Below are 25,131 nucleotides of genomic sequence, written 5' to 3' on the forward strand. Positions count from 1 at the left end.
CATTCCCTTTTCCTTTATGTGATTTAATCAAAATATCATCAAATTAGGCAATATTTTGCCGTTTTTCCTCGTTTTTGTGAATTTTCAGTTTATTAGTATTAACTCAATAAATATACAATTAAAATGACGCAAACACATAATTGATTAGATTATAACCTTAAATACTTCATTTTCAATCATCTATTTGTTTCTCTTTAAAATACTGAGTAAGATATTGAAAAGGGGGAGAAGTTCTGTTTTATTGCATATATCGACGTTTCAGCCGGATTAGAGCGGTTTTACGTGTACATCTTCCATCGGTAATATAAACGGAAAATCAGGAACATTTTAGTTAATTCTAATGAAAACACATTGATTTTTATAATTTGTATTGGAAACAACATTGTCATATGTCTTTTCATGGATCTAAATAGTACGAAACCTCGCTTTATGATTCGAAGTTAAAATCCTCAAATTTGGTAAAATAGTGACTTTTTTTCACGTTTTTCATGTAGTTTGATATTACGTATATATATTCATTTTTACCAATATTGGTAAAAATAAATATATTTACGTAATATCAAACTACATGAAAAACGTGAAAAAAGTCAATATATAACCATATTTGAGGATTTTAACTTCAAATCACAGAGCGAGGTTTCGTATTATTTAGATCCAAGAAAAGACATATGACAATGTTGTTTCCAATACAAATGATAAAAATCAATGTGTTTTCATTAGAATTAACTAAAATGTTCCTGATTTTCCGTTTATATTACCGAGGGAAGATGTCCACGTAAAACCGCTCTAATCCGGCTGAAACGTCGATATATGCAATAAAAACCGAACTTCTCCCCTTTTAAATATCTTACTCAGTATTTTAACGAGAAACAAATAGATGATTGAAAATGAAGTATTTAATGTTATTATCTAATCAATTATGTGTTTGCATAATTTTTATCGTATATATATGAATTAATACCCATAGACTGTAAATTCACAATAACGTGGAAAACGGCAAAATATTGCCTAATTCGATGATATTTTAACAACATTGTCATATGTCTTTTCATGGATCTAAATAGTACGAAACCTCGCTTTATGATTCGAAGTTAAAATCCTCAAATTTGGTATAATCGTTACATTTTTCATGTTTTTCATGTAGTTTGATATTACGTAAATATATTCATTTTTACCAATATTTCGATACTATTTCATGTAGTATCACGATATGTGATTTGGCCTTCATATCTCAGAATTTCGCATAATACTGCATTTTAAGCAAGTTTTCTTGCATTTTGTTTCGTACGAAAAATCATCGAATTTAGCAATATTTTGACGTTTATCATCCCCTTTTCCTTTATGTGATTTAATCAAAATATCATCGAATTAGGCAATATTTTGCCGTTTTTCCACGTTTTTGTGAATTTTCAGTTTATTAGTATTAACTCAATAAATCTACAATAAAAAAAAATGCAAACACATAATTGATTAGATTATAACCTTAAATACTTCATTTTCAATCATCTATTTGTTTCCCTTTAAAATACTTAGTAAGACATTGAAAAGGGGAGAAGTTCTGTTTTTATAGCATATATCGACGTTTCAGCCGGATTAGAGCGGTTTTACGTGTACATCTTCCATCGGTAATATAAACGGAAATTCAGGAACATTTTAGTTAATTCTAATGAAAACACATTGATTTTTATAATTTGTATTGGAAACAACATTGTCATATATCTTTTCATGGATCTAAATAGTACGAAACCTCGCATTATGATTCGAAGTTAAAATCCTCAAATTTGGTATAATAGTGACTTTTTTCACGTTTTTCATGTAGTTTGATATTACGTAAATATATTCATTTTACCAATATTTCGATACTATTTCATGTAGTATTACGGTATGTGATTTGGCCTTCAAATCTCAGAATTTCACATAATATTGCATTTTAAGCAAGTTTTCTTGCATTTTGTTTCGTACGAGAAATCATCGAATTTAGCAATATTTTGACGTTTATCATTCCCTTTTCCTTTATGTGATTTAATCAAAATATCATCGAATTAGGCAATATTTTGCCGTTTTTCCACGTTTTTGTGAATTTTCAGTTTATTAGTATTAATTCATTAAATATACAATAAAAATGATGCAAACACATAATTGATTAGATAGTAACCTTGAATACTTCATTTTCAATCATCTATTTGTTTCTCGTTAAAATACTGTGTAAGATATTGAAAAGGGGAGAAGTTCGGGTTTTCTTGCATATATCGACTTTTCAGCTGGAATAGAGCGGTTTTACGTGTACATCTTCCATCGGTAATATAAACAGAAAATCAGGAACATTTTAGTTAATTCTAATGAAAACACATTGATTTTTTATAATTTGTATAGGAAACAACATTGTCATATGTCTTTTCATGGATCTAAATAGTACTAAATCTCGCTTTATGATTCGAAGTTAAAATCCTCAAATTTGGTATAATAGTGACTTTTTCACGTTTTTCATGTAGTTTGATATTACGTATATATATTCATTTTTACCAATATTTCGATACTAATTCATGTAGTGTCACGATATGTGATTTGGTATTCAAATCTTAGAATTTCGCATAATATTGCATTTTAAGCAAGTTTTCTTGCATTTTGTTTTGTACGAAAAATCATCGAATTTAGCAATATTTTGTGGTTTATCATTCCCTTTTCCTTTATGTGATTTAATCAAAATATCATCGAATTAGGCAATATTTTGCCGTTTTTCCACGTTTTTGTGAATTTTCAGTTTATTAGTATTAATTCATTAAATATACAATAAAAATGATGCAAACACATAATTGATTATATAGTAACCTTCATACTTCATTTTCAATTATCTATTTGTTTCTCGTTAAAATACTGAGTAAGATATTGACAAGGGGAGAAGTTCGGTTTTTATTGCATATATCGACTTTTCAGCCGGAATAGAGCGGTTTTACGTGTACATCTTCCATCGGTAATATAAACGGAAAATCAGGAACATTTTAGTTAATTCTAATGAAAACACATTGATTTTTATAATTTGTATTGGAAACAACATTGTCATATGTCTTTTCATGGATCTAAATAGTACGAAATCTCGCTTTATGATTCGAAGTTAAAATCCTCAAATTTGGTATAATAGTGACTTTTTCACGTTTTTCATGTAGTTTGATATTACGTATATATATTCATTTTTACCAATATTTCGATACTAATTCATGTAGTGTCAGAATATGTGATTTGACCTTCAAATCTCAGAATTTCGCATAATATTGCATTTTAAGCAAGTTTTCTTGCATTTTGTTTCGTACGAGAAATCATCGAATTTAGCAATATTTTGACGTTTATCATTCCCTTTTCCTTTATGTGATTTAATCAAAATATCATCGAATTAGGCAATATTTTGCCGTTTTTCCACGTTTTTGTGAATTTTCAGTTTATTAGTATTAACTCAATATATATACAATAAAAAAATGCAAACACATAATTGATTAGATTATAACCTTAAATACTTAATTTTCAATCATCTATTTGTTTCTCTTTAAAATACTGAGTAAGACATTGAAAAGGGGAGAAGTTCTGTTTTTATTGCATATATCGACGTTTTAGCCGGATTAGAGCGGTTTTACGTGTACATCTTCCATCGGTAATATAAACGGAAATTCAGGAACATTTTAGTTAATTCTAATGAAAACACATTGATTTTTATAATTTGTATTGGAAACAACATTGTCATATGTCTTTTCATGGATCTAAATAGTACGAAACCTCGCTTTATGATTCGAAGTTAAAATCCTCAAATTTGGTATAATCGTTACTTTTTTCATGTTTTTCATGTAGTTTGATATTACGTAAATATATTAATTTTTACCAATATTTCGATACTATTTCATGTAGTATCACGATATGTGATTTGGCCTTCATATCTCAGAATTTCGCATAATACTGCATTTTAAGCAAGTTTTCTTGCATTTTGTTTCGTACGAAAAATCATCGAATTTAGCAATATTTTGACGTTTATCATCCCCTTTTCCTTTATGTGATTTAATCAAAATATCATCGAATTAGGCAATAGTTTGCCGTTTTTCCACGTTTTTGTGAATTTTCAGTTTATTAGTATTAACTCAATAAATCTACAATAAAAAAAATGCAAACACATAATTGATTAGATTATAACCTTAAATACTTCATTTTCAATCATCTATTTGTTTCCCTTTAAAATACTTAGTAAGACATTGAAAAGGGGAGAAGTTCTGTTTTTATAGCATATATCGACGTTTCAGCCGGATTAGAGCGGTTTTACGTGTACATCTTCCATCGGTAATATAAACGGAAATTCAGGAACATTTTAGTTAATTCTAATGAAAACACATTGATTTTTATAATTTGTATTGGAAACAACATTGTCATATATCTTTTCATGGATCTAAATAGTACGAAACCTCGCATTATGATTCGAAGTTAAAATCCTCAAATTTGGTATAATCGTTACTTTTTTCACGTATTTCATGTAGTTTGATATTACGTAAATATATTCGTTTTTACCAATATTTCGATACTATTTCATGTAGTATCACGATATGTGATTTGGCCTTCAAATCTCAGAATTTCGCATAATATTGCATTTTAAGCAAGTTTTATAGCATTTTGTTTCGTACGAAAAATCATCGAATTTAGCAATATTTTGACGTTTATCATCCCCTTTTCCTTTATGTGATATAATCAAAATATCATCGAATTAGGCAATATTTTGCCGTTTTTCCACGTTTTTGTTAATTTTCAGTTTATTAGTATTAATTCATTAAACATACAATAAAAATGATGCAAACACATAATTGATTAGATAGTAACCTTAAATACTTCATTTTCAATCATCTATTTGTTTCTCTTTAAAATCCTAAGTAAGATATTGAAAAGGGGAGAAGTTGTGTTTTTATTGCATATATCGACGTTTCAGCCGGATCAGAGCGGTTTTACGTGTACATCTTCCATCGGTAATATAAACGGAAAATCAGGAACATTTCAGTTAATTCTAATGAAAACATATTGATTTTTATAATTTGTATTGGAAACAACATTGTCATATGTCTTTTCATGGATCTAAATAGTACGAAACCTCGCTTTATGATTCGAAGTTAAAATCCTCAAATTTGGTATAATCGTTACTTTTTTCATGTTTTTCATGTAGTTTGATATTACGTAAATATATTCATTTTTACCAATATTTCGATACTATTTCATGTAGTATCACGATATGTGATTTGGCCTTCATATCTCAGAATTTCGCATAATACTGCATTTTAAGCAAGTTTTCTTGCATTTTGTTTCGTACGAAAAATCATCGAATTTAGCAATATTTTGACGTTTATCATCCCCTTTTCCTTTATGTGATTTAATCAAAATATCATCGAATTAGGCAATATTTTGCCGTTTTTCCACGTTTTTGTGAATTTTCAGTTTATTAGTATTAACTCAATAAATCTACAATAAAAAAAATGCAAACACATAATTGATTAGATTATAACCATAAATACTTCATTTTCAATCATCTATTTGTTTCCCTTTAAAATACTTAGTAAGACATTGAAAAGGGGAGAAGTTCTGTTTTTATAGCATATATCGACGTTTCAGCCGGATTAGAGCGGTTTTACGTGTACATCTTCCATCGGTAATATAAACGGAAATTCAGGAACATTTTAGTTAATTCTAATGAAAACACATTGATTTTTATAATTTGTATTGGAAACAACATTGTCATATATCTTTTCATGGATCTAAATAGTACGAAACCTCGCATTATGATTCGAAGTTAAAATCCTCAAATTTGGTATGAATCGTTACTTTTTTCACGTTTTTCATGTAGTTTGATATTACGTAAATATATTCGTTTTTACCAATATTTCGATACTATTTCATGTAGTATCACGATATGTGATTTGGCCTTCAAATCTCAGAATTTCGCATAATATTGCATTTTAAGCAAGTTTTATAGCATTTTGTTTCGTACGAAAAATCATCGAATTTAGCAATATTTTGACTGTTTATCATCCCCTTTTCCTTTATGTGATTTAATCAAAATATCATCGAATTAGGCAATATTTTGCCGTTTTTCCACGTTTTTGTTAATTTTCAGTTTATTAGTATTAATTCATTAAACATACAATAAAAATGATGCAAACACATAATTGATTAGATAGTAACCTTAAATACTTCATTTTCAATCATCTATTTGTTTCTCTTTAAAATACTAAGTAAGATATTGAAAAGAGGGAGAAGTTCGTGTTTTTATTGCATATATCGACGTTTCAGCCGGATCAGAGCGGTTTCACGTGTACATCTTCCATCGGTAATATAAACGGAAAATCAGGAACATTTCAGTTAATTCTAATGAAAACATATTGATTTTTATAATTTGTATTGGAAACAACATTGTCATATGTCTTTTCATTGGATCTATAATAGTACGAAACCTCGCATTATGATTCGAAGTTAAAATCCTCAAATTTGGTATAATCGTGACTTTTTTCACGTTTTTCATGTAGTTTGATATTACGTAAATATATTCATATTTACCAATATTTCGATACTATTTCATGTAGTATCACGATATGTGATTTGTCCTTCAAATCTCAGAATTTCAGCATAATATTGCATTTTAAGCAAGTTTTCTTGCATTTTGTTTCGTACGAGAAATCATCGAATTTAGCAATATTTTGACGTTTATCATTCCCTTTTCCTTTATGTGATTTAATCAAAATATCATCGAATTAGGCAATATTTTGCCGTTTTTCCACGTTTTTGTGAATTTTCAGTTTATTAGTATTAATTCATTAAATATACGATAAAAGTGATGCAAACACATAATTGATTAGATAGTAACCTTAAATACTTCATTTTCATCATCTATTTGTTTCTCGTTAAAATACTGAGTAAGATATTGAAAAGGGGAGAAGTTCGGTTTTTATTGCATATATCGACTTTTCAGCCGGAATAGAGCGGTTTTATGTGTACATCTTCCATCGGTAATATAAACGGAAAATCAGGAACATTTCAGTTAATTCTAATGAAAACACATTGATTTTTATCATTTGTATTGGAAACAACATTGTCATATGTCTTTTCTTGGATCTAAATAATACGAAACCTCGCATTATGAATCGAAGGTTAAATCCTCAAATTTGGTATAATCGTTACTTTTTTCACGTTTTTCATGTAGTTTGATATTACGTAAATATATTCATTTTACCAATATTTCGATACTATTTCAATGTAGTATCACGATATGTGATTTGGCCTTCAAATCTCAGAATTTCGCATAATATTGCATTTTAAGCAAGTTTTCTCGCATTTTGTTTCGTAGAAATCATCGAATTTAGCAATATTTTGGCGTTTCATCATTCCCTTTTCCTTTATGTGATTTAATCAAAATATCATCGAATTAGGCAATATTTTGCCGTTTTTCCACGTTTTTGTGAATTTTCAGTTTATTAGTATTAACTCAATAAATATACAATAAAAATGATGCAAACACATAATTGATTAGATTATAACCTTAAATACTTCATTTTCAATCATCTATTTGTTTCTCTTTAAAATACTGAGTAAGATATTGAAAAGGGGAGAAGTTCTGTTATTATTGCATATATCGACGTTTCAGCCGGATTAGAGCGGTTTTACGTGTACATCTTCCATCGGTAATATAAACGGAAAATCAGGAACATTTTAGTTAATTCTAATGAAAACACATTGATTTTTATAATTTGTATTGGAAACAACATTGTCATATGTCTTTTCATGGATCTAAATAGTACGAAACCTCGCTTTATGATTCGAAGTTAAAATCCTCAAATTTGGTATAATAGTGACTTTTTTCACGTTTTTCATGTAGTTTGATATTACGTAAATATATTCATTTTTACCAATATTTCGATACTATTTCATGTAGTATCACGATATGTGATTTGGCCTTCAAATCTCAGAATTTCGCATAATATTGCATTTTAAGCAAGTTTTATAGCATTTTGTTTCGTACGAAAAATCATCGAATTTAGCAATATTTTGACGTTTATCATCCCCTTTTCCTTTATGTGATTTAATCAAAATATCATCGAATTAGGCAATATTTTGACGTTTTTCCACGTTTTTGTGAATTTTCAGTTTAATAGTATTAATTCATTAAATATACAATAAAAATGATGCAAACACATAATTGATTAGATAGTAACCTTAAATACTTCATTTTCAATCATCTATTTGTTTCTCATTAAAATACTGAGTAAGATATTGAAAAGGGGAGAAGTTCGGTTTTTATTGCATATATCGACTTTTCAGCCGGAATAGAGCGGTTTTATGTGTACATCTTCCATCGGTAATATAAACGGGAAATCAGGAACATTTTAGTTAATTCTAATGAAAACACATTGATTTTCATCATTTGTATTGGAAACAACATTGTCATATGTCTTTTCATTGGATCTATATAATACGAAACCTCGCATTATGATTCGAAGTTAAAATCCTCAAATTTGGTATAATCGTGATTTTTTTCACGTTTTTCATGTAGTTTGATATTACGTAAATATATTCATTTTACCAATATTTCGATACTATTTCATGTAGTATCACGGTATGTGATTTGGCCTTCAAATCTCAGAATTTCACATAATATTGCATTTTAAGCAAGTTTTCTTGCATTTTGTTTCGTACGAGAAATCATCGAATTTAGCAATATTTTGACGTTTATCATTCCCTTTTCCTTTATGTGATTTAATCAAAATATCATCGAATTAGGCAATATTTTGCCGTTTTTCCACGTTTTTGTGAATTTTCAGTTTATTAGTATTAACTCAATAAATATACAATAAAAAATGATGCAAACACATAATTGATTAGATTATAACCTTAAATACTTCATTTTCAATCATCTATTTGTTTCTCTTTAAAATCCTGAGTAAGATATTGAAAAGGGGAGAAGTTGTGTTTTTATTGCATATATCGACGTTTTGTGCCGGATTAGAGCGGTTTTACGTGTACATCTTCCATCGGTAATATAAACGGAAAATCAGGAACATTTCTGTTAATTCAAATGAAAACACATTGATTTTTATCATTTGTATTGGAAACAACATTGTCATATGTCTTTTCTTGGATCTAAATACTACGAAACCTCGCATTATGAATCGAAGTTAAAATCCTCAAATTTGGTATAATCGTTACTTTTTTCACGTTTTTTATGTAGTTTGATATTACGTAAATATATTCATTTTTACCAATATTTCGATACTATTTCAAGTAGTATCACGATATGTGATTTGGCCTTCAAATCTCAGAATTTCGCATAATATTGCATTTTAAGCAAGTTTTCTCGCATTTTGTTTTGAAATCATCGAATTTAGCAATATTTTGACGTTCATCATTCCCTTTTCCTTTATGTGATTTAATCAAAATATCATCGAATTAGGCAATATTTTGCCGTTTTTCCACGTTTTTGTGAATTTTCAGTTTATTATTATTAACTCAATAAATATACAATAAAAATGATGCAAACACATAATTGATTAGATTATAACCTTAAAAAATTCATTTTCAATCATCTATTTGTTTCTCTTTAAAATACTGAGTAAGATATTGAAAAGGGGAGAAGTTCTGTTTTTATTGCATATATCGACGTTTCAGCCGGATTAGAGCGGTTTTACGTGTACATCTTCCATCGGTAATATAAACGGAAAATCAGGAACATTTTAGTTAATTCTAATGAAAACACATTGATTTTTATAATTTGTATTGGAAACAACATTGTCATATGTCTTTTCATGGATCTAAATAGTACGAAACCTCGCTTTATGATTCGAAGTTAAAATCCTCAAATTTGGTATAATAGTGACTTTTTTCACGTTTTTCATGTAGTTTGATATTACGTAAATATATTCATTTTACCAATATTTCGATACTATTTCATGTAGTATCACGGTATGTGATTTGGCCTTCAAATCTCAGAATTTCACATAATATTGCATTTTAAGCAAGTTTTCTTGCATTTTGTTTCGTACGAGAAATCATCGAATTTAGCAATATTTTGACGTTTATCATTCCCTTTTCCTTTATGTGATTTAATCAAAATATCATCTAATTAGGCAATATTTTGCCGTTTTTCCACGTTTTTGTGAATTTTCAGTTTATTAGTATTAACTCAATAAATATACAATAAAAAAAATGCAAACACATAATTGATTAGATTATAACCTTAAATACTTAATTTTCAATCATCTATTTGTTTCTCTTTAAAATACTGAGTAAGACATTGAAAAGGGGAGAAGTTCTGTTTTTATTGCATATATCGACGTTTTAGCCGGATTAGAGCGGTTTTACGTGTACATCTTCCATAGGTAATATAAACGGAAATTCAGGAACATTTTAATTAATTCTAATGAAAACACATATATTTTTATAATTTGTATTGGAAACAACATTGTCATATGTCTTTTCATGGATCTAAATAGTACGAAACCTCGCTTTATGATTCGAAGTTAAAATCCTCAAATTTGGTATAATCGTTACATTTTTCATGTTTTTCATGTAGTTTGATATTACGTAAATATATTCATTTTTACCAATATTTCGATACTATTTCATGTAGTATCACGATATGTGATTTGGCCTTCATATCTCAGAATTTCGCATAATACTGCATTTTAAGCAAGTTTTCTTGCATTTTGTTTCGTACGAAAAATCATCGAATTTAGCAATATTTTGACGTTTATCATCCCCTTTTCCTTTATGTGATATAATCAAAATATCATCGAATTAGGCAATATTTTGCCGTTTTTCCACGTTTTTGTGAATTTTCAGTTTATTAGTATTAACTCAATAAATCTACAATAAAAAAAATGCAAACACATAATTGATTAGATTATAACCTTAAATACTTCATTTTCAATCATCTATTTGTTTCCCTTTAAAATACTTAGTAAGACATTGAAAAGGGGAGAAGTTCTGTTTTTATAGCATATATCGACGTTTCAGCCGGATTAGAGCGGTTTTACGTGTACATCTTCCATCGGTAATATAAACGGAAATTCAGGAACATTTTAGTTAATTCTAATGAAAACACATTGATTTTTATAATTTGTATTGGAAACAACATTGTCATATATCTTTTCATGGATCTAAATAGTACGAAACCTCGCATTATGATTCGAAGTTAAAATCCTCAAATTTGGTATAATAGTGACTTTTTTCACGTTTTTCATGTAGTTTGATATTACGTAAATATATTCATTTTACCAATATTTCGATACTATTTCATGTAGTATCACGGTATGTGATTTGGCCTTCAAATCTCAGAATTTCACATAATATTGCATTTTAAGCAAGTTTTCTTGCATTTTGTTTCGTACGAGAAATCATCGAATTTAGCAATATTTTGACGTTTATCATTCCCTTTTCCTTTATGTGATTTAATCAAAATATCATCGAATTAGGCAATATTTTGCCGTTTTTCCACGTTTTTGTGAATTTTCAGTTTATTAGTATTAATTCATTAAATATACAATAAAAATGATGCAAACACATAATTGATTAGATAGTAACCTTGAATACTTCATTTTCAATCATCTATTTGTTTCTCGTTAAAATACTGTGTAAGATATTGAAAAGGGGAGAAGTTCGGGTTTTCTTGCATATATCGACGTTTCAGCCGGAATAGAGCGGTTTTACGTGTACATCTTCCATCGGTAATATAAACAGAAAATCAGGAACATTTTAGTTAATTCTAATGAAAACACATTGATTTTTTATAATTTGTATAGGAAACAACATTGTCATATGTCTTTTCATGGATCTAAATAGTACTAAATCTCGCTTTATGATTCGAAGTTAAAATCCTCAAATTTGGTATAATAGTGACTTTTTCACGTTTTTCATGTAGTTTGATATTACGTATATATATTCATTTTTACCAATATTTCGATACTAATTCATGTAGTGTCACGATATGTGATTTGGTATTCAAATCTTAGAATTTCGCATAATATTGCATTTTAAGCAAGTTTTCTTGCATTTTGTTTTGTACGAAAAATCATCGAATTTAGCAATATTTTGTGGTTTATCATTCCCTTTTCCTTTATGTGATTTAATCAAAATATCATCGAATTAGGCAATATTTTGCCGTTTTTCCACGTTTTTGTGCATTTTCAGTTTATTAGTATTAATTCATTAAATATACAATAAAAATGATGCAAACACATAATTGATTATATAGTAACCTTCATACTTCATTTTCAATTATCTATTTGTTTCTCGTTAAAATACTGAGTAAGATATTGACAAGGGGAGAAGTTCGGTTTTTATTGCATATATCGACTTTTCAGCCGGAATAGAGCGGTTTTACGTGTACATCTTCCATCGGTAATATAAACGGAAAATCAGGAACATTTTAGTTAATTCTAATGAAAACACATTGATTTTTATAATTTGTATTGGAAACAACATTGTCATATGTCTTTTCATGGATCTAAATAGTACGAAATCTCGCTTTATGATTCGAAGTTAAAATCCTCAAATTTGGTATAATAGTGACTTTTTCACGTTTTTCATGTAGTTTGATATTACGTATATATATTCATTTTTACCAATATTTCGATACTAATTCATGTAGTGTCAGAATATGTGATTTGACCTTCAAATCTCAGAATTTCGCATAATATTGCATTTTAAGCAAGTTTTCTTGCATTTTGTTTCGTACGAGAAATCATCGAATTTAGCAATATTTTGACGTTTATCATTCCCTTTTCCTTTATGTGATTTAATCAAAATATCATCGAATTAGGCAATATTTTGCCGTTTTTCCACGTTTTTGTGAATTTTCAGTTTATTAGTATTAACTCAATATATATACAATAAAAAAAATGCAAACACATAATTGATTAGATTATAACCTTAAATACTTAATTTTCAATCATCTATTTGTTTCTCTTTAAAATACTGAGTAAGACATTGAAAAGGGGAGAAGTTCTGTTTTTATTGCATATATCGACGTTTTAGCCGGATTAGAGCGGTTTTACGTGTACATCTTCCATCGGTAATATAAACGGAAATTCAGGAACATTTTAGTTAATTCTAATGAAAACACATTGATTTTTATAATTTGTATTGGAAACAACATTGTCATATGTCTTTTCATGGATCTAAATAGTACGAAACCTCGCTTTATGATTCGAAGTTAAAATCCTCAAATTTGGTATAATCGTTACTTTTTTCATGTTTTTCATGTAGTTTGATATTACGTAAATATATTCATTTTTACCAATATTTCGATACTATTTCATGTAGTATCACGATATTTGATTTGGCCTTCATATCTCAGAATTTCGCATAATACTGCATTTTAAGCAAGTTTTCTTGCATTTTGTTTCGTACGAAAAATCATCGAATTTAGCAATATTTTGACGTTTATCATCCCCTTTTCCTTTATGTGATTTAATCAAAATATCATCGAATTAGGCAATATTTTGCCGTTTTTCCACGTTTTTGTGAATTTTCAGTTTATTAGTATTAACTCAATAAATCTACAATAAAAAAAAATGCAAACACATAATTGATTAGATTATAACCTTAAATACTTCATTTTCAATCATCTATTTGTTTCCCTTTAAAATACTTAGTAAGACATTGAAAAGGGGAGAAGTTCTGTTTTTATAGCATATATCGACGTTTCAGCCGGATTAGAGCGGTTTTACGTGTACATCTTCCATCGGTAATATAAACGGAAATTCAGGAACATTTTAGTTAATTCTAATGAAAACACATTGATTTTTATAATTTGTATTGGAAACAACATTGTCATATATCTTTTCATGGATCTAAATAGTACGAAACCTCGCATTATGATTCGAAGTTAAAATCCTCAAATTTGGTATAATCGTTACTTTTTTCACGTATTTCATGTAGTTTGATATTACGTAAATATATTCGTTTTTACCAATATTTCGATACTATTTCATGTAGTATCACGATATGTGATTTGGCCTTCAAATCTCAGAATTTCGCATAATATTGCATTTTAAGCAAGTTTTATAGCATTTTGTTTCGTACGAAAAATCATCGAATTTAGCAATATTTTGACGTTTATCATCCCCTTTTCCTTTATGTGATTTAATCAAAATATCATCGAATTAGGCAATATTTTGCCGTTTTTTCCACGTTTTTGTTAATTTTCAGTTTATTAGTATTAATTCATTAAACATACAATAAAAATGATGCAAACACATAATTGATTAGATAGTAACCTTAAATACTTCATTTTCAATCATCTATTTGTTTCTCTTTAAAATCCTAAGTAAGATATTGAAAAGGGGAGAAGTTGTGTTTTTATTGCATATATCGACGTTTCAGCCGGATCAGAGCGGTTTTACGTGTACATCTTCCATCGGTAATATAAACGGAAAATCAGGAACATTTCAGTTAATTCTAATGAAAACATATTGATTTTTATAATTTGTATTGGAAACAACATTGTCATATGTCTTTTCATGGATCTAAATAGTACGAAACCTCGCTTTATGATTCGAAGTTAAAATCCTCAAATTTGGTATAATCGTTACTTTTTTCATGTTTTTCATGTAGTTTGATATTACGTAAATATATTCATTTTTACCAATATTTCGATACTATTTCATGTAGTATCACGATATGTGATTTGGCCTTCATATCTAAGAATTTCGCATAATACTGCATTTTAAGCAAGATTTCTTGCATTTTGTTTCGTACGAAAAATCATCGAATTTAGCAATATTTTGACGTTTATCATCCCATTTTCCTTTATGTGATTTAATCAAAATATCATCGAATTAGGCAATATTTTGCCGTTTTTCCACGTTTTTGTGAATTTTCAGTTTATTAGTATTAACTCAATAAATCTACAATAAAAAAAAATGCAAACACATAATTGATTAGATTATAACCTTAAATACTTCATTTTCAATCATCTATTTGTTTCCCTTTAAAATACTTAGTAAGACATTGAAAAGGGGAGAAGTTCTGTTTTTATAGCATATATCGACGTTTCAGCCGGATTAGAGCGGTTTTACGTGTACATCTTCCATCGGTAATATAAACGGAAATTCAGGAACATTTTAGTTAATTCTAATGAAAACACATTGATTTTTATAATTTGTATTGGAAACAACATTGTCATATATCTTTTCATGGATCTAAATAGTACGAAACCTCGCATTATGATTCGAAGTTAAAATCCTCAAATTTGGTATAATCGTTACTTTTTCACGTTTTTCATGTAGTTTGATATTACGTAAATATATTCGTTTTTACCAATATTTCGATACTATTTCATGTAGTATCACGATATGTGATTTGGCCTTCAAATCTCAGAATTTCGCATAATATTGCATTTTAAGCAAGTTTTATAGCATTTTGTTTCGTACGAAAAATCATCGAATTTAGCAATATTTTGACGTTTATCATCCCCTTTTCCTTTATGTGATTTAATCAAAATATCATCGAATTAGGCAATATTTTGCCGTTTTTCCACGTTTTTGTTAATTTTCAGTTTATTAGTATTAATTCATTAAACATACAATAAAAATGATGCAAACACATAATTGATTAGATAGTAACCTTAAATACTTCATTTTCAATCATCTATTTGTTTCTCTTTAAAATCCTAAGTAAGATATTGAAAAGGGGAGAAGTTGTGTTTTTATTGCATATATCGACGTTTCAGCCGGATCAGAGCGGTTTTACGTGTACATCTTCCATCGGTAATATAAACGGAAAATCAGGAACATTTCAGTTAATTCTAATGAAAACATATTGATTTTTATAATTTGTATTGGAAACAACATTGTCATATGTCTTTTCATGGATCTAAATAGTACGAAACCTCGCTTTATGATTCGAAGTTAACATCCTCAAATTTGGTATAATAGTGACTTTTTTCACGTTTTTCATGTAGTTTGATATTACGTAAATATATTCATATTTACCAATATTTCGATACTATTTCATGTAGTATCACGATATGTGATTTGGCCTTCAAATCTCAGAATTTCGCATAATATTGCATTTTAAGCAAGTTTTATAGCATTTTGTTTCGTATGAAAAATCATCGAATTTAGCAATATTTTGATGTTTATCATCCCCTTTTCCTTTATGTGATTTAATCAAAATATCATCGAATTAGGCAATATTTTGCCGTTTTTCCACGTTTTTGTGAATTTTCAGTTTAATAGTATTAATTCATTACATATACAATAAAAATTATGCAAACACATAATTGATTAGATAGTAACCTTAAATACTTCATTTTCCATCATCTATTTGTTTCTCGTTAAAATACTGAGTAAGATATTGAAAAGGGGAGAAGTTCGGTTTTTATTGCATATATCGACTTTTCAGCCGGAATAGAGCGGTTTTATGTTTACATCTTCCATCGGTAATATAAACGGAAAATCAGGAACATTTTAGTTAATTCTAATGAAAACACATTGATTTTTATCATTTGTATTGGAAACAACATTGTCATATGTCTTTTCTTGGATCTATATAATACGAAACCTCGCATTATGATTCGAAGTTAAAATCCTCAAATTTGGTATAATCGTGACTTTTTTCACTTTTTTCATGTAGTTTGATATTACGTAAATATATTCATTTTTCCAATATTTCGATACTATTTCATGTAGTATCACGGTATGTGATTTGGCCTTCAAATCTCAGAATTTTACATAATATTGCATTTTAAGCAAGTTTTCTTGCATTTTGTTTCGTACGAGAAATCATTGAATTTAGCAATATTATGACGTTTATCATTCCCTTTTCCTTTATGTGATTTAATCAAAATATCATCGAATTAGGCAATATTTTGCCGTTTTTCCACGTTTTTGTGAATTTTCAGTTTATTAGTATTAACTCAATAAATATACAATAAAAAAAAATGCAAACACATAATTGATTAGATTATAACCTTAAATACTTCATTTTCAATCATCTATTTGTTTCTCTTTAAAATACTGAGTAAGACATTGAAAAGGGGAGAAGTTTTCTTTTTATTGCATATATCGACGTTTTAGCCGGATTAGAGCGGTTTTACGTGTACATCTTCCATCGGTAATATAAACGGAAAATCAGGAACATTTTAGTTAATTCTAATGAAAACACATTGATTTTTATAATTTGTATTGGAAACAACATTGTCATATGTCTTTTCATGGATCTAAATAGTACGAAACCTCGCTTTATGATTCGAAGTTAAAATCCTCAAATTTGGTATAATAGTGACTTTTTTCACGTTTTTCATGTAGTTTGATATTACGTAACTATATTCATTTTTACCAATATTTCGATACTATTTCATGTAGTATCACGATATGTGATTTGGCCTTCAAATCTCAGAATTTCGCATAATATTGCATTTTAAGCAAGTTTTATAGCATTTTGATTCGTACGAAAAATCATCGAATTTAGCAATATTTTGACGTTTATCATCCCCTTTTCCTTTATGTGATTTAATCAAAATATCATCGAATTAGGCAATATTTTGCCGTTTTTCCACGTTTTTGTTAATTTTCAGTTTATTAGTATTAATTCATTAAACATACAATAAAAATGATGCAAACACATAATTGATTAGATAGTAACCTTAAATACTTCATTTTCAATCATCTATTTGTTTCTCTTTAAAATCCTAAGTAAGATATTGAAAAGGGGAGAAGTTGTGTTTTTATTGCATATATCGACGTTTCAGCCGGATCAGAGCGGTTTTACGTGTACATCTTCCATCGGTAATATAAACGGAAAATCAGGAACATTTCAGTTAATTCTAATGAAAACATATTGATTTTTATAATTTGTATTGGAAACAACATTGTCATATGTCTTTTCATGGATCTAAATAGTACGAAACTTCGCTTTATGATTCGAAGTTAAAATCCTCAAATTTGGTATAATCGTTACTTTTTTCATGTTTTTCATGTAGTTTGATATTACGTAAATATATTCATTTTTACCAATATTTCGATACTATTTCATGTAGTATCACGATATGTGATTTGGCCTTCATATCTCAGAATTTCGCATAATACTGCATTTTAAGCAAGTTTTCTTGCATTTTGTTTCGTACGAAAAATCATCGAATTTAGCAATATTTTGACGTTTATCATCCCCTTTTCCTTTATGTGATTTAATCAAAATATCATCGAATTAGGCAATATTTTGCCGTTTTTCCACGTTTTTGTGAATTTTCAGTTTATTAGTATTAACTCAATAAATCTACAATAAAAAAAAATGCAAACACATAATTGATTAGATTATAACCTTAAATACTTAATTTTCAATCATCTATTTGTTTCCCTTTAAAATACTTAGTAAGACATTGAAAAGGGGAGAAGTTCTGTTTTTATAGCATATATCGACGTTTCAGCCGGATTAGAGCGGTTTTACGTGTACATCTTCCATCGGTAATATAAACGGAAATTCAGGAACATTTTAGTTAATTCTAATGAAAACACATTGATTTTTATAATTTGTATTGGAAACAACATTGTCATATATCTTTTCATGGATCTAAATAGTACGAAACCTCGCATTATGATTCGAAGTTAAAATCCTCAAATTTGGTATAATCGTTACTTTTTTCACGTTTTTCATGTAGTTTGATATTACGTAAATATATTCGTTTTTACCAATATTTCGATACTATTTCATGTAGTATCACGATATGTGATTTGGCCTTCAAATCTCAGAATTTCGCATAATATTGCATTTTAAGCAAGTTTTATAGCATTTTGTTTCGTACGAAAAATCATCGAATTTAGCAATATTTTGACGTTTATCATCCCCTTTTCCTTTATGTGATTTAATCAAAATATCATCGAATTAGGCAATATTTTGCCGTTTTTCCACGTTTTTGTTAATTTTCAGTTTATTAGTATTAATTCATTAAACATACAATAAAAATGATGCAAACACATAATTGATTAGATAGTAACCTTAAATACTTCATTTTCAATCATCTATTTGTTTCTCTTTAAAATCCTGAGTAAGATATTGAAAAGGGGAGAAGTTGTGTTTTTATTGCATATATCGACGTTTTGTGCCGGATTAGAGCGGTTTTACGTGTACATCTTCCATCGGTAATATAAACGGAAAATCAAGAACATTTCAGTTAATTCTAATGAAAACATATTGATTTTTATAATTTGTATTGGAAACAACATTGTCATATGTCTTTTCATGGATCTAAATAGTACGAAACCTCGCTTTATGAATCGAAGTTAAAATCCTAAAATTTGGTATAATAGTGACTTTTTTCACGTTTTTCATATAGTTTGATATTACGTATATATATTCATTTTTACCAATATTTCGATACTAATTCATGTAGTGTCAGGATATGTGATTTGACCTTCAAATCTCAGAATTTCGCATAATATTGCATTTTAAGCAAGTTTTCTTGCATTTTGTTTCGTACGAGAAATCATCGAATTTAGCAATATTTTGACGTTTATCATTCCCTTTTCCTTTATGTGATTTAATCAAAATAACATCGAATTAGGCAATATTTTGCCGTTTTTCCACGTTTTTGTGAATTTTCAGTTTATTAGTATTAATTCATTAAACATACAATAAAAATGATGCAAACACATAATTGATTAGATAGTAACCTTAAATACTTCATTTTCAATCATCTATTTGTTTCTCTTTAAAATCCTGAGTAAGATATTGAAAAGGGGAGAAGTTGTGTTTTTATTGCATATATCGACGTTTTGTGCCGGATTAGAGCGGTTTTACGTGTACATCTTCCATCGGTAATATAAACGGAAAATCAAGAACATTTCAGTTAATTCTAATGAAAACATATTGATTTTTATAATTTGTATTGGAAACAACATTGTCATATGTCTTTTCATGGATCTAAATAGTACGAAACCTCGCTTTATGAATCGAAGTTAAAATCCTAAAATTTGGTATAATAGTGACTTTTTTCACGTTTTTCATATAGTTTGATATTACGTATATATATTCATTTTTACCAATATTTCGATACTAATTCATGTAGTGTCAGGATATGTGATTTGACCTTCAAATCTCAGAATTTCGCATAATATTGCATTTTAAGCAAGTTTTCTTGCATTTTGTTTCGTACGAGAAATCATCGAATTTAGCAATATTTTGACGTTTATCATTCCATTTTCCTTTATGTGATTTAATCAAAATAACATCGAATTAGGCAATATTTTGCCGTTTTTCCACGTTTTTGTGAATTTTCAGTTTATTAGTATTAATTCATTAAACATACAATAAAAATGATGCAAACACATAATTGATTAGATAGTAACCTTAAATACTTCATTTTCAATCATCTATTTGTTTCTCTTTAAAATCCTGAGTAAGATATTGAAAAGGGGAGAAGTTGTGTTTTTATTGCATATATCGACGTTTTGTGCCGGATTAGAGCGGTTTTACGTGTACATCTTCCATCGGTAATATAAACGGAAAATCAAGAACATTTCAGTTAATTCTAATGAAAACATATTGATTTTTATAATTTGTATTGGAAACAACATTGTCATATGTCTTTTCATGGATCTAAATAGTACGAAACCTCGCTTTATGAATCGAAGTTAAAATCCTAAAATTTGGTATAATAGTGACTTTTTTCACGTTTTTCATATAGTTTGATATTACGTATATATATTCATTTTTACCAATATTTCGATACTAATTCATGTAGTGTCAGGATATGTGATTTGACCTTCAAATCTCAGAATTTCGCATAATATTGCATTTTAAGCAAGTTTTCTTGCATTTTGTTTCGTACGAGAAATCATCGAATTTAGCAATATTTTGACGTTTATCATTCCCTTTTCCTTTATGTGATTTAATCAAAATAACATCGAATTAGGCAATATTTTGCCGTTTTTCCACGTTTTTGTGAATTTTCAGTTTATTAGTATTAACTCAATAAATATACAATAAAAAAAAATGCAAACACATAATTGATTAGATTATAACCTTAAATACTTAATTTTCAATCATCTATTTGTTTCTCTTTAAAATACTGAGTAAGACATTGAAAAGGGGAGAAGTTCTGTTTTTATTGCATATATCGACGTTTTAGCCGGATTAGAGCGGTTTACGTGTACATCTTCCATCGGTAATATAAACGGAAATTCAGGAACATTTTAGTTAATTCTAATGAAAACACATTGATTTTTATAATTTGTATTGGAAACAACATTGTCATATGTCTTTTCATGGATCTAAATAGTACGAAACCTCGCTTTATGATTCGAAGTTAAAATCCTCAAATTTGGTATAATCGTTACTTTTTTCATGTTTTTCATGTAGTTTGATATTACGTAAATATATTCATTTTTACCAATATTTCGATACTATTTCATGTAGTATCACGATATGTGATTTGGCCTTCATATCTCAGAATTTCGCATAATACTGCATTTTAAGCAAGTTTTCTTGCATTTTGTTTCGTACGAAAAATCATCGAATTTAGCAATATTTTGACGTTTATCATCCCCTTTTCCTTTATGTGATTTAATCAAAATATCATCGAATTAGGCAATATTTTGCCGTTTTCCACGTTTTTGTGAATTTTCAGTTTATTAGTATTAACTCAATAAATATACAATAAAAAAAATGCAAACACATAATTGATTAGATTATAACCTTAAATACTTAATTTTCAATCATCTATTTGTTTCTCTTTAAAATACTGAGTAAGACATTGAAAAGGGGAGAAGTTCTGTTTTTATTGCATATATCGACGTTTTAGCCGGATTAGAGCGGTTTTACGTGTACATCTTCCATCGGTAATATAAACGGAAATTCAGGAACATTTTAGTTAATTCTAATGAAAACACATTGATTTTTATAATTTGTATTGGAAACAACATTGTCATATGTCTTTTCATGGATCTAAATAGTACGAAACCTCGCTTTATGATTCGAAGTTAAAATCCTCAAATTTGGTATAATCGTTACTTTTTTCATGTTTTTCATGTAGTTTGATATTACGTAAATATATTCATTTTTACCAATATTTCGATACTATTTCATGTAGTATCACGATATGTGATTTGGCCTTCATATCTCAGAATTTCGCATAATACTGCATTTTAAGCAAGTTTTCTTGCATTTTGTTTCGTACGAAAAATCATCGAATTTAGCAAAATTTTGACGTTTATCATCCCCTTTTCCTTTATGTGATTTAATCAAAATATCATCGAATTAGGCAATATTTTGCCGTTTTTCCATGTTTTTGTGAATTTTCAGTTTATTAGTATTAATTCATTAAACATACAATAAAAATGATGCAAACACATAATTGATTAGATAGTAACCTTAAATACTTCATTTTCAATCATCTATTTGTTTCTCTTTAAAATCTTGAGTAAGATATTGAAAAGGGGAGAAGTTGTGTTTTTATTGCATATATCGACGTTTCAGCCGGATCAGAGCGGTTTTACGTGTACATCTTCCATCGGTAATATAAACGGAAAATCAGGAACATTTCAGTTAATTCTAATGAAAACATATTGATTTTTATAATTTGTATTGGAAACAACATTGTCATATGTCTTTTCATGGATCTAAATAGTACGAAACCTCGCTTTATGATTCGAAGTTAAAATCCTCAAATTTGGTATAATCGTGACTTTTTTCACGTTTTTCATGTAGTTTGATATTACGTAAATATATTCATTTTTACCAATATTTCGATACTATTTCATGTAGTATTACGATATGTGATTTGGCCTTCAAATCTCAGAATTTCGCATAATATTGCATTTTAAGCAAGTTTTCTTGCATTTTGTTTCATACGAAAAATCATCAAATTTAGCAATATTTTGACGTTTATCATCCCCTTTTCCTTTATGTGATTTAATCAAAATATCATCGAATTAGGCAATATTTTGCCGTTTTTCCACGTTTTTGTGAATTTTCAGTTTATTAGTATTAATTCATTAAATATACAATAAAAATGATGCAAACACATAATTGATTAGATAGTAACCTTGAATACTTCATTTTCAATCATCTATTTGTTTCTCGTTAAAATACTGTGTAAGATATTGAAAAGGGGAGAAGTTCGGTTTTTCTTGCATATATCGACTTTTCAGCTGGAATAGAGCGGTTTTACTTCCATCGGTAATATAAACAGAAAATCAGGAACATTTTAGTTAATTCTAATGAAAACACATTGATTTTTATAATTTGTATAGGAAACAACATTGTCATATGTCTTTTCATGGATCTAAATAGTACGAAATCTCGCTTTATGATTCGAAGTTAAAATCCTCAAATTTGGTATAATAGTGACTTTTTTCACGTTTTTCATGTAGTTTGATATTACGTAAATATATTCGTTTTTACCAATATTTCGATACTATTTCATGTAGTATCACGATATGTGATTTGGCCTTCAAATCTCAGAATTTCGCCTAATATTGCATTTTAAACAAGTTTTATAGCATTTTGTTTCGTACGAAAAATCATCGAATTTAGCAATATTTTGACGTTTATCATCCCCTTTTCCTTTATGTGATTTAATCAAAATATCATCGAATTAGGCAATATTTTGCCGTTTTTCCACGTTTTTGTGAATTTTCAGTTTATTAGTATTAATTCATTAAATATACAATAAAAATGATGCAAACACATAATTGATTAGATAGTAACCTTAAATACTTCATTTTCAATCATCTATTTGTTTCTCTTTAAAATACTGAGTAAGACATTTAAAAGGGGAGAAGTTCTGTTTTTATTGCATATATCGACGTTTTAGCCGGATTAGAGCGGTTTTACGTGTACATCTTCCATCGGTAATATAAACGGAAAATCAGGAACATTTCAGTTAATTCTAATGAAAACATATTGATTTTTATAATTTGTATTGGAAACAACATTGTCATATGTCTTTTCATGGATCTAAATAGTACGAAACCTCGCTTTATGAATCGAAGTTAAAATCCTAAAATTTGGTATAATAGTGACTTTTTTCACGTTTTTCATGTAGTTTGATATTACGTATATATATTCATTTTTACCAATATTTCGATACTAATTCATGTAGTGTCAGGATATGTGATTTGACCTTCAAATCTCAGAATTTCGCATAATATTGCATTTTAAGCAAGTTTTCTTGCATTTTGTTTCGTACGAGAAATCATCGAATTTAGCAATATTTTGACGTTTATCATTCCCTTTTCCTTTATGTGATTTAATCAAAATATCATCGAATTAGGCAATATTTTGCCGTTTTTCCACGTTTTTGTGAATTTTCAGTTTATTAGTATTAACTCAATAAATATACAATAAAAAAAAATGCAAACACATAATTGATTAGATTATAACCTTAAATACTTAATTTTCAATCATATATTTGTTTCTCTTTAAAATACTGAGTAAGACATTGAAAAGGGGAGAAGTTCTGTTTTTATTGCATATATCGACGTTTTAGCCGGATTAGAGCGGTTTTACGTGTACATCTTCCATTGGTAATATAAACGGAAATTCAGGAACATTTTAGTTAATTCTAATGAAAACACATTGATTTTTATAATTTGTATTGGAAACCACATTGTCATATGTCTTTTCATGGATCTAAATAGTACGAAACCTCGTTTTATGATTCGAAGTTAAAATCCTCAAATTTGTTTTAATCGTTACTTTTTTCATGTTTTTCATGTAGATTGATATTACGTAAATATATTCATTTTTACCAATATTTCGATACTATTTCATGTAGTATCACGATATGTGATTTGGCCTTCATATCTCAGAATTTCGCATAATACTGCATTTTAAGCAAGTTTTCTTGCATTTTGTTTCGTACGAAAAATCATCGAATTTAGCAAAATTTTGACGTTTATCATCCCCTTTTCCTTTATGTGATTTAATCAAAATATCATCGAATTAGGCAATATTTTGCCGTTTTTCCACGTTTTTGTGAATTTTCAGTTTATTAGTATTAATTCATTAAACATACAATAAAAATGATGCAAACACATAATTGATTAGATAGTAACCTTAAATACTTCATTTTCAATCATCTATTTGTTTCTCTTTAAAATCCTGAGTAAGATATTGAAAAGGGGA

This window comes from Procambarus clarkii, chromosome 72, assembly GCF_040958095.1.
Source record: "Procambarus clarkii isolate CNS0578487 chromosome 72, FALCON_Pclarkii_2.0, whole genome shotgun sequence".
Lineage (NCBI taxonomy): Eukaryota > Metazoa > Arthropoda > Malacostraca > Decapoda > Cambaridae > Procambarus > Procambarus clarkii.